The following is an 11,759-nucleotide window of genomic DNA, read 5'->3' on the forward strand; positions in this document are numbered from 1 at the left end:
GTTGCTTAATCACGTGTGACTCTTTGCAACCCTGTGGACTACAGCCCGCCAGGCTCCTCTGTCTATGAGATTCTCTAGGCAAGAGTACTGGGGCAGGTTGCCATGCCCTCCTCTAGGGGATCTCCAGAAGGGATCAAACCTGGGTCTCCTGCATTACAGGCAGATTCTTTACCGCTTAGCCACCAGGGAAGGCCCATCCCCTGCTCTCAGGAGCTGCAAATAGAACTTTCACCTTTAAATGCTTCTGACAATCACCACCTGGGAAGCTGTCCTAGCCCTGAGAAAGTTCCAAGACTCATCATGCAGACAGGTCAGGTCACACAGAGACAGTTCCTAGAGACCAGGATCAGTGTCACCCCATTTGACACCAGCAAGCCCATGCCAAGAATCCGGACCACCATCCTCATGCCTGCCGATGTGGTGGGGGTTGGGGGATAATAAGTAGGTATATTAAAATGTCACAGTGGTTTTTATCTGAAAGGAAATCAGTCCTGAATATTCACTGGAAGGACTGATGCTGAAGCTGAAGCTCCAAAACTTTGGCCACCTGATGTGAAGAACTGACTCATTGGAAAAGACCCTGAGGCTGGGAAAGATTGAAGATGGGAGGAGAAGGGGACAACAGAGGATGAGATGGTTGGATGGTATCACTGACTCAATCAACATAAGTTTGAACAAGTTCTAGGAGTTGGTGATAGACAGGAAAGCCTGGCGTGCTGCAGTCCATGGGATCACAAAGAGTTGGACATGACTGAGCAACTGAACTGAACTGAACTGAACTGTGGTTTTTTTTTTTAGAATGAAAATTGTGTTGCTTCTTTCCTTTTTTTTTTTTTTGTTTATCTGAAAAGGTTTACTGTGCACAGAGAGGAAGGGCTTAGTCCTTCTTGGCTGCCACTTTCCTCGTGGAGGCCAGGGTGTTGCTCAGCTCCTCTCTCTTCCTCTTGGCATTTTTGTGTGTCCCCACCCCTTTTTAAAAATTTCTTTATTTTTTTTAAATTTATTTATTTTAATTGGAGGCTAATTACATTTTTTAAAATTTATTTTTTATTGAAGGATAATTGCTTTACAGAATTTTGCTGTTTTCTGTCAAACCACAGCATGAATCAGCCATAGGTATACATACATCCCCTCCCTTTTGGACCTCCCTCCCATCTCCCTCCCCATCCCACCCCTCTAGGTTGATACAGAGCCCCTGTTTGAGTTTCCTGAGCCACACGGCAAATTCCCGTTGGCTATCTATTTCACACATGGTCATGTAAGTCTCCATGTTACTCTTTCCACACATCTCACCCTCTCCTCCCCTCTCCCCATGTCCATAAGTCTGTTCTCTATGTCTGTTTTTCCATTACTGCTCTGTAAATAAATACTTCAGTACCATTTTTCTAGATTCCGTATATATGGGTTAGAATACAGTATTTATCCGTCTCTTTCTGATTCACTTCACTCTGTATAGTAGATTCTAGGTTTATCCACCTCATTAAAACTGACTCAAATGTGTTCCTTTTTATGGCTGAGTAATATTCGGGCATTGTGGTATATGTACCACAATTTCTTTATCCATTCATCTGTCCTTGGACATCTAGGTTGCTTCCATGTTCTAGCTATTGTAAATAGTGCTGCAATGAACAATTTTCAATTTTGGTTTCCTCAGGGTATACGCCTAGAAGTGGGACTGCTGGGTCATGTGGTGGTTTTATTCCTAGTTCTTTAAGGAATCTCCATATCATCTTCTATGGTGGCTGTATCAATTTACACTCCCACCAACAATGCAAGAGCGTTCCCTTTTCTCCACACCCTCTCCAGCAGTTATTGTTTGTAGGCTTTTTGATGATGGCCATTCTGACTGGTGTGGGGTGATATCTCATTGTAGTTTTGATTTGTATTTCTCTAATAATGAGCGATGCTGAGCATCTTTTCATGCATTTGTTAGCCAATTGTATGTCTTCTTTGGAGAGATGTCTGTTTAGGTCTTTTTCCCACTTTTTGATTGGGTTGTTTGTTTTTCCGGTATTGAGTTGTGTGAGCTGCTTGTTTATTTTGGAAATTAATCCTTTGTCAGTTGTTTCACTTGCTATTTTCTCCCATTCTGAGGGTTGTGTTTTCACCTTGCTTATAGTTTCCTTTGCTGTGCAAAAGCTTTTAAGTTTAACCAGGTCCCACTTGTTTACTTTTGTTTTTATTTCCATTACTCTAGGAGGTGGATCATAGAGGATCTTGCTTTGATTTATGTAATTGAGTGTTCCGCCTATGTTTTCCTCTGAGAGTTTTATAGCTTCTGGTCTTACATTTAGGTCTTTAAACCATTTTAGGTTATCTTTGTGCATGGTGTTAGGAGGTGTTCTAATTTCATTCTTTTACATGTAGCTGTCCAGTTTTCCCAGAACCATTTGTTTAAGAGGCTGTCTTTGCCCCATTGTATATTCTTGCCTTCTTTGTCAAAAATAAGGTATCCATAGGTTTCTGGACTTTCTATCTTGTTCCACTGGTCTATATTTCTGTTTTTGTGCCAGTGCCATACAGTCTTGATGACTGTAGCTTTGTAGTATAATCTGAAGACAGGGAGGTTGATTCCTCCAGCTTCATTCTTCTTTCTCAAGATTTCTTTGGCTGTTTGGGGTCTTTTGTATTTCCATATGAATTGTGAAAGTGTTTTGTTCTAGTTCTGTGAAAAATGCCATTAGCAATTTGATAGGGATCACATTAAATATGTAAATTGCATTTGGTAGTATAGTCATTTTCACAATATTGATTGTTCCTATCCAGGAACATGAAATATCTCTCCCTCTGTTTACGCTGTCTTTAATTTCTTTCATTAGTGTCTTATAATTTTCTGTGTACAATTCTTTTGTCTCCTTAGGTAAGTTTATTCCTAGATATTTAATTCTTTTTGTTGCAATGGTGAATGGGGTTGATTCCTTAATTTCTCTTTCTGAATTTTCATTGTTAATATATAGAAATGCAAGTGATTTCTGTGTATTGATTTTGAATCCTGCAACTTTGCTAAATTCACTGATTAGTTCTAGTAATTTTCTGATACTATCTTTAGGGTTTTCTATGTACAGTATCATGTCATCTGCAAACAGTGAGAGCTTTACTTCTTTTTTCATCTGGATTCCTTTTATTTCCTTTTCTTCTCTGATTGTTGCAGCTAGGACTTCCAGAACTATGTTGAATAATAGTGGCAAAAGTGGACAACATTGTCTTATTTCTGATCTTAGGGGGAATGCTTTCAGTTTTTCACCATTGAGAATAATGTTTGCTGTAGGCTTATCATATATGGCCTTTACTATGTTGAGGTAGATTCCTTCTATGCCCATTTTTGAAGAGTTTTAACCATAAATGGGTGTTGAATTTTGTCATAGGCTTTTTCTGCATCTATTGAGATTATCATATGATTTTTATCTTTCAATTTGTTAGTATGGTGTATCACACTGATTGATTTGCATATATTGAAGAATCCTTGCATCCCTGGAGTAAACCCAACTTGATCATGGTGTATGAGCTTTTGGTGCGTTGCTGAATTCTGTTTGCTAAAATTTTGTTGAGGGTTTTTGCATCTATGTTCATCAGTGATATTGGCCTGTGGTTTTTTTGTGTTGTCTTTGTCTGGTTTTGGTATCAGGGTGATGGTGGCCTCATAGAATGAATTTGGAAGTGTTCCTTCCTCTGCAGTTTTTTGAAAGAGTTTTAGAAGGATAGGCATTAGCTCTTCTCTAAGTGTTTGATAGTATTCTCCTGTGAAGCCATCTGGTCTGGGGCTTTTTGTTTTTTGGGAAGATTTTTGATCACAGCTTCAATTTCAGTGCTTATAATTGGGTTGTTCATAACTTCTATTTCTTCCTGGTTCAGTATTGGAAGATTAAACTTTTCTAAGAATCTGTCCATTTCTTCCAGGTTATCTATCTATTGCCATATAGTTGTTCATAATAGCTCTTATAATCCTTTGTATTTCTGCATTGTCTGTTGTAATCTCTCCTTTTTCATTTCTAGTTTGGTTGATTTGATTCTTCTCTCTTTTTTTCTCGATGAGTCTGGCTTAAAGGTTTGTCAGTTCTGTTTATCTTCTCAAAGAATCAGCTTTTAGTTTTATTAATCTTTACTATTGTTTCTTTCATTTCTTTTTCATGTATTTCTGCTTGGATCTTTATGATTTCTTTCCTTCTACTAATTTTTGTGTTGTTGTTCTTCTTTTTCCAGTTGTTTCAGGTGTAAAATCAGGTTTTCTATTCTATATTTTTCTTGCTTCTTAGAGGTAGGATTGCATTGTTATAAACTTTCCTCTTAGAACTGCTTTTGTTGCATCTCATAGGTTTTGAGTTGCTGTGATCTCATTGTCATTTGTTTCTGGAACTTTTTTGATTTTGCTTTTGATTTCTTCAGTAACCTGTTGGTTATTTAGAAATGTGTTGTTTAATCTCCATGTGTTTGTGTTTCTTACACTTTTTTCCTTGTAATTGATATTTAGTCTCAGCATTGTGGTTGGAGAAGATGCTTGATACAATTTCAATTTTCTTAAATTTCCTGAGGCTTGATTTGTGACCCAAGATGTGGTTTATCCTGGAGAATGTTCCATGTGCACTTGACAAGAAGGTGTATTCTTCTGCATTTGGATGGAATGTCCTGAAGATATCAATGAGATCCATCTCATCTAACATATCATTTAAGACTGTGTTTCCTTACTAATTTGCTGTTTTGGTGATCTGTCCATTGGTGTGAGTGGGCTGTTAAAGTCTCCTCCTATTATTGTGTTACTGCCAATTTCTCCCTTTATGTCTGTTAGTGTTTGTCTTATGTATTGAGGTGCTCCTGTGTTGGGTGCGTAGATATTTACAATTGTTATGTCTTCCTCTTGGATCGATCCCTAGATCATTATGTAGTGTCCTTCCTTATCTCTTGTAATCTTCTTTATTTTAAGGTCTAGTTTGTCTGATATGAAGATTGCTATCTCAGCTTTCTTTTGCTTTCCATTTGCATGGAATATATATTTCCATCATCTCACTTTCAGTCTATATGTGTCGTGAGGTCTAAAGTGGGTTTCTTGTTGACAGCATGTATATGGGTCTTGTTTTCCATCCATTCAGGCAGTCTGTGTCTTTGGTTGGAGCATTTAATCCATTTGTATTTTAAGTAATTATTGATATATATGTTCCTATTGCCATTTTCTTAAGTTTGGGGTTGATTTTGTAGATTTTTTTTTCTGTTGTATTTCTTGACTACATAAGTCCCTTTAACATTTGTTGTAAAGCTGGTTTGGTGGTACTGAATTCTCCTAACTTTTGCTTGTCTGAGAAACTTTTTATTTCTCCATCAATTTTGAGTGAGATACTTGCTGGGTACAGTAATCTTGTAGATTTTTCCCTTTCAGTACTTTAGATGTATCCTGCCATTCCCTTCTGGCCTGCAGAGTTCCTCCTGAAAGATCAGCTGTTAAGTGTATGGGGTTTCCCTTGTGTGTTACCTGTTGTTCCTCCCTTGCTGCTTCTAATATTCTTTCTTTGTGTTTAGTCTTTGTTAGTTTGATTAGTATGTGTCTTGGCATGTTTCTCCGTGGATTTATCCTATATGGGACTCTTCATGCCTCTTGGACTTGAGTGACTATTTCCTTTTCCATGTTGGGGAAATTTTCAACTATAACCTCTTCAAAAATTTTCTCATACCCTTTCTTTTTCTCTCCTTCTTCTGGGACCCCTATAATTTGAGTTTGTGCATTTGATATGGTCTCAGAAGTCTCTGAGACTCTCTTCAGCTCTTTTCATTCCTTTTACTTTATTCTGCTCTTCCGAAGTTATTTCCACCATTTTATCTTTCAGCTCACTGATTTATTCTTCTGCTTCAGATATTCTGTTATTGATTCCTCCTAGAGTATTTTTAATTTCAGCAATTGTGTTGTTTGTCTCTGTATGTTTATTCTTTAATTCTTCTAGGTATTTGTTAATTGAGTCTTGCATTGTCTGCGTTTTGTTTTCAAGGTTTTTGATCATCTTTACTATCATTGTTCTGAATTCTTTTTCAGGTAATTTGCCTATTTCCTTGTATTTTATTTGGACTTCCGTGTTTCTACTGTGCTTCATTTGTGCTGTATTTCGCTGCCTTTTCATTTTTTTTTTTTAAAGTTATTGTGTTTGAAGTCTCCTTTTCCCAGGCTTCAACGAAAGTTGAATTTTTTTCCTTGAAGAAGGGTGAATTCTTTCTTCCTTTTGGTTTCTTCCGTCCTAAGGTTGGTCCAGTGGTTGGTGTGAGCTTCGTATAGGGTGAGATTTGTGCTGAGTTTATGTTTCTTTGTTTTTCCTCTGATGGGAAAGGCTGAGTGAGGTGGTAATCCTGTCTGCTGATGATTGGGTTTGTATCTTTGTTTTGTTTGTTGTTTAGGTGAGATTAATCCTGCACAGGGTGCTACTGGTGGTTGGGTGATGCCAGGTCTTGTATTCAAGTGGTTTCCTCTGTGTGAGTTCTCCACTGCTTGATACTCCCTAGGGTTAGTTCTCTGGGAGTCTAGGGTCTTGGAGTCAGTGCTCCCACTCCAAAGGCTCAGGGCTTGATCTCTGGTCAGGAGTGAAGATTGCACAAGTGGTTTGTTATGGCATTAAGTGAGATTAAAACAAATATCAAAAAACAAGAAACCAAAGATGAAACCCAGACAAATGTTAGTTACAAAATCAGGCAAATAATAAATAAAATAATTAAATATACACATACACATATACATATACACCCATGAGCAAAGTCAAAACACTCCAACAAAAATAAAGTACAGTAGATTGATTTGGCTAACAAAGGAAATAAAAAAATATATTTACCAGTTAAGAACAAAACTAACTTAAGTGCAAACTGGAAAACAAAACTAAAGGTGCCAAGTGGGGAATAAAGCAATGAAAACAAAACTTATCAAAAATGTTGAGAGGAAAGAAAAGAAAAGAAATAATAGATATGCAAAGTTAAATAGAGGTAGATAAAGAAGATTTATATATGTTAAAAAATTAACTGCAAGGGGGAAAGAACAGTAGGAAAAGCAAAGGAATAAATGTAGAAAAAATAATAGGTTTAAAAAGTTTAAAATTAAAGAGAAAGAGAAAAGAAAAAAAAGAGGGAAACTCCACAGAACTGCAAAAACCCAACATAGAAGCAGAGGTTTAAGACAACAGTAGAAAATGTGACTGAGGAAAAAAAAGCTCAACCGCTTGATTGGATTTCTTAGTGCCAATAAAATCAACAACTACAGGGGCGGGGTGAGGGGGGGAGGGAAATAAAAAAAATAATCCAAAACAATCTACAGAACAAGTCAAAAAATATTTTTCTTGAGTCTCTGCTGTCAGAGTCCTTTCCCGCGCTGGGAGTCGCAGACCACCTCCCCTCCCTAGGATGCCCTACAACGCGTGCTGATCTCTGGACCTGCTGCGGGGGCAGCTCGGATTCTAACCTGGTCCTACTCCTGTGTGTTCTTGCCTCCAATGTCCACAGCTGTCAGAACTAGTGCGTTTTCTTTTATGCGAGCTCTCAATGGCCTTTTATATAGTCCATAGACACAAAGTCTGCTTAGTTGATTTTGTGGATTTAATCTGCATCTTGCACAGCTGGTGGGAAGGTTTTGGGTCTTCTTCCTTAGTCACATTGCCCTTGGGTTTCAACTATGGTTTTATTTCCACCTCTGCATGTGGTCGTCCACTGGGGTTTGCTCCTGAGGCTGCCCTGGAGGACTTGGGTTCGCCCCTGTGAGGCCAGGTGTGGAGGTGGTGCAGCTGCTTGGGTCGCAGGGGTTCTGGCAGCACCAGGTACTCAGGGGGGTTGGCGGCTAGGGCAGCAGGAGATACAGTGCTCTAGAAGGGGATGGCGACCAGTGTTGGCCAATATGCTCCAGTATTCTTGCCTGGAGAACCCCCCTCCCTGACAGAGAAGCCTGAAGGCCACAGTCTACAGGGTCACAGAGTCAGACACTACCGAAGCAACCCTGCGTGCATAGACACAAGACTTTTTTGGCCTCTGGCCGCTCTGCCCCAGTGAGAGTTGAGTATGAAGGTGGTGCAGCTGCTTGGCTTGTGGGGACCCTGGTGGTGCCAAGTGTGCAGGGACATGGACTGCCTCTGCGGCAGGAGTTATGGTTCTATCACAGTCTTTTTTCGAGGCTCTTGTAGCTGGCTATCAGAAGGCCTCTTTGGCCAGTCTTTCTCTGTAGCTCAGCCCATTCAGGCATTTAGAGGGCTCGCTTGCCTGGGTCCTACTCTGTAGATCGTCACATCAGGCACTTAAAGGAGCACCCTGGCTGGGGTCTTGCTCTGTAGTTCAGTGCCTGGGGGGTTTGATGGGCCAGGCTTTCTCTTGTTCAGCTGCCGATGCTGGTGTGTGGGGAGAGAGAGGCTTGGTGATGGCTCCAACCACTACATGTGACTTAGCAGTATCACCTTTCTTCCACGGTTGCCTGGCTTTCCTCCACAGGCATTTCCCACCACAATCTCCTCCCTCACATCCCCTTGATCCATCTCTCCGAAGTCAACAACAGCCCTCGCCCTGGGATTGCTCCACAATCTCTAAACTCCAGCTCTGAGCCGCTGCACCTTCCAGGGGCCCAGCGTTCCTGTTCAGGGTATGTACGGCTGCAGCAAGTACTGTCTGATTCTCATTCCATTTAAGCTGCCACAGATCAGCTGCTTCACTCTCAGCCTTAAACGTTTCTCCTCTGACTCAGACAGTGGCACCAATGTGGGGATCGGACCCCTGCTTCAGTTCCCCCACCTGCGAGGGCAGGTCCAGTCCTACTAACACTCCTGTTTTTCCCCCTAGATCCTTGGTCCTACCGAGTTTTGCGTGGGTCTATATTCTCTTTTCCACTGGTCAGGTCCTCCTGTCCGCTCTCAGCTGGTGTTCTGCGTGCACGTGTGTGTCTGAAGGTGTATTCCTGACGTATCCATGGAAAGCGATGTACTGCACGTCCACCTCCTCCTCCGCTGTCTTGTTCTCTCCCCCGACCCTTTTCTTGATGAACTCGAGGGCCCGCTTGTCCTTGGAGACCTTGAGCAGCTCTGTGACCAGCTGCTCCTAAGATGCACACCTCCCAGATCATGTTCTGCACAAACATGATGTGTTTGCTGAGGTGCCCGCGACGGCCGCTTGCTCACCTTCTTGGTCACCCTGAGGCTCTTGCTGAGGCCCATGGCCATGGGGTAGCTCAGAGCCCTGGCTGCTGTTCTTCAGAGGCTGCCACTGTGGAAGGACCACATAGTCCTTTTTTAATGTTCCCCTGGAGGCTGTAAAATTTTGTTCAAATTCAGAGTTCTATAAAAGTCAATCCTGATAAGTTTTTGCCAGCTTTATAATTGTTTTCTGGAGTCTCTTAACTTTTCCGTTTTTAATGACATCATCAGATCTGTTGATTTTAATTCTACAGTATCTCTAAAATATGACTTCTCTTTTAAAAAAATATGTATTTATATTTATTTATTTGGCTGCATCGGATCTGAGTTGCAGCCAGTGGAATCTTGGTTGCATCCTGTATCTTTCCTTGTGGTGCATGGATTGTCTAGTGGCACACGGGCTCAGCAGCTGTGGCACCCAGGCTTAGCTGCCTCTGGCATGTGAGATCCTAGCTCCCTGACTAGGGATTGAACCCATGCCCCGTGCATTGGAAGGCGGATTCTCAACCACTGGACCACCAGGGCAGTACTGAGGATGGCTTTCTTCCTCCAAAGGTCAGTAGGAATATTCCTCTCCTTCAGCTACAACTCCAGCTGTCTCTGGCCTCCCATAACCATCCCTCCCAAGGCCCGCAGGTCTGCAGTTACAATGGTCCCCACTATTACTAACCCTGATGTGTGACACCATCCCCAGACGCTTCTCTTAAATGCACCCGCACCTTGGCACATGATCCCTTTACTAAACTCTCTTCACTTGCCCCTGCTGTCAACACCTTGCCAACAGCCTGACTGGTTATCATGAGACTATATTCTGGCTGAGGAGAGGTTGGCAACGTGTCCCGTTGCATCTCCTGTGAGCTTTTCTTGGGTCTTCTCCTCTCTTCTTTGCTTCTTCTCTTGCTCCTGCCTTGGATATAATGCTGCCAAGCATCCTGGGTGCCGAGGACAAGGGCCACCGTTAGGAAGGCAATGTCGTACCCTGGAAGGAGCCTGCCTCCTGAGGACCTCACAGGGAAGAAGTGGTGTCAGGTGTGTGATTCTGGGAGAACTGCTGCATCTTTCTGAATCTTAGTTTCCTTGTCCGCGAAGTAGGTCTTAGTACTAGTGGCCCTGCAGGCTCACAATGAAGAAAGAATGAGATAATTTATGCACAAAGGCCTACGGGAAAGAATGCAAGCAAACAAAAGGCGGTCCCATACATTTTGTGAATTTGCTTTCGATGAAAACTCCAAACCTTTATACTCTTGCAGGGAAGATGCACAACCTATCTTTACTTTCAGCAAGGGAATAACACCTTAGATTTGCAGTTTGCAAAGCACCTTAACATTCATTATATTTAATCTAGGCAACACTTCTGGGAGGGAGGAAGCGGTTTGGCATGGCTATTTTTAAATTTTTTTTTATTAGAAAAGGAAGAGCCACGGAGAATGAGATGACCTGCAGAAAGATACTTAGGTAACTCGTTAACTAAAGAGGGACAGAATCAAGTCTAGAATTCTGTCACTTGAGCTCCACCTGAGAGAAGAAGGCAATTGAACGTCCTTGTTGGGAAATCTTATTATGTTTATTAAAAATTGCCCTGTGGTAATCAGGTCTCTGATACCAGATTATGTCAGGGGCCAGTCTGCAAATTATTCCCTGAGGGAACATGGTTCCTCATCAGGATGGGGGCGTGGGACACAGTTGAAGGACTTCTTGGGACAAGGGAACAATGGGTGAAGTCCATAAACAATTTTGAAGAATTTGAGGAAAAACTCCTCAGAGTCTATGATGCTTGGTATTAAGACAACCCTGTGGCTATCATCATTTTTCTTTCTAGTAGGGAACTCAAGAAAGAGGACACAGAGAAGCCAGAGCATTGTGATTTGCAGCTAGAAAGGAAAGTTTGAGTCCCTGATAGTATGAGCCCAGTGATGTCTGCTTTCCAGGTCACAGGGAGAGGCAGGCACCTGAGCTGGGCAGCCCAACAAGGAGCCCAAAGGTCTCCCCTAGATTTGTGCACTATTACAGGGATGCTTACCCGTCAGTTTTAGGTGGAAGACTATGATTAAACCATGGCAATGAACCGCTGAGACTTGCAGGGCAAGGGTTTTAAATTTTTGAAGAAAATTTTTGGTTGCACTGTGAGGCGCATGTGCGTGTGGGATCTGTTTCCCAACCAGGGGTTGAACCCACGTCCCCGCATTGGAAGCATGAAGCCTTAACCATGGGATATCAGCTCACGCCTGTCAGAATGGCTGTCATCCAAAAGACAACAAGTAACAAATGTTGTCCAGGGTGAGGAGAAAAGGGAACCCTCGGATACTGTTGGTAGGAATGTAAGTTGGTACAGCCACTGCGGAAAACAGTGTGGAGGTTTCTCCAAAAAACAAAAGTAGAACTACTGTGAAAAGTGAGAATTGTTAGCTGTTCACACTAAAAGAGTTAGTTTCCAACTCTTTGTGACGCCATGGACTTTAGCCCACCAGGTTCTTTCTATCCATGACATTCTCCAGGGAAGAGTATTGGAGTGGGTAGCCATTCCCTTCTCCAGGGGATCTTCTTGACCCAGGGATCCAACCCAGGTCTCCTGCATTGCAGGCAGATTCTTTACCATCTGAGCCACCAGGAAATCCCAGAACTACCATGTGA

At 41.9% G+C, this 11,759-nt stretch overlaps 1 pseudogene; it reads right to left on the bottom strand.

Annotated features, from left to right (window-relative positions):
- Positions 1–877: 877 nt before the first annotated feature.
- Positions 878–9,857, bottom strand: LOC122707028 (annotated as a pseudogene).
- Between the last annotated feature and the right edge of the window lie 1,902 nt (positions 9,858–11,759).

Source organism: Cervus elaphus, chromosome 13 (genome assembly GCF_910594005.1).
Source record: "Cervus elaphus chromosome 13, mCerEla1.1, whole genome shotgun sequence".
NCBI classification, from domain to species: domain Eukaryota; kingdom Metazoa; phylum Chordata; class Mammalia; order Artiodactyla; family Cervidae; genus Cervus; species Cervus elaphus.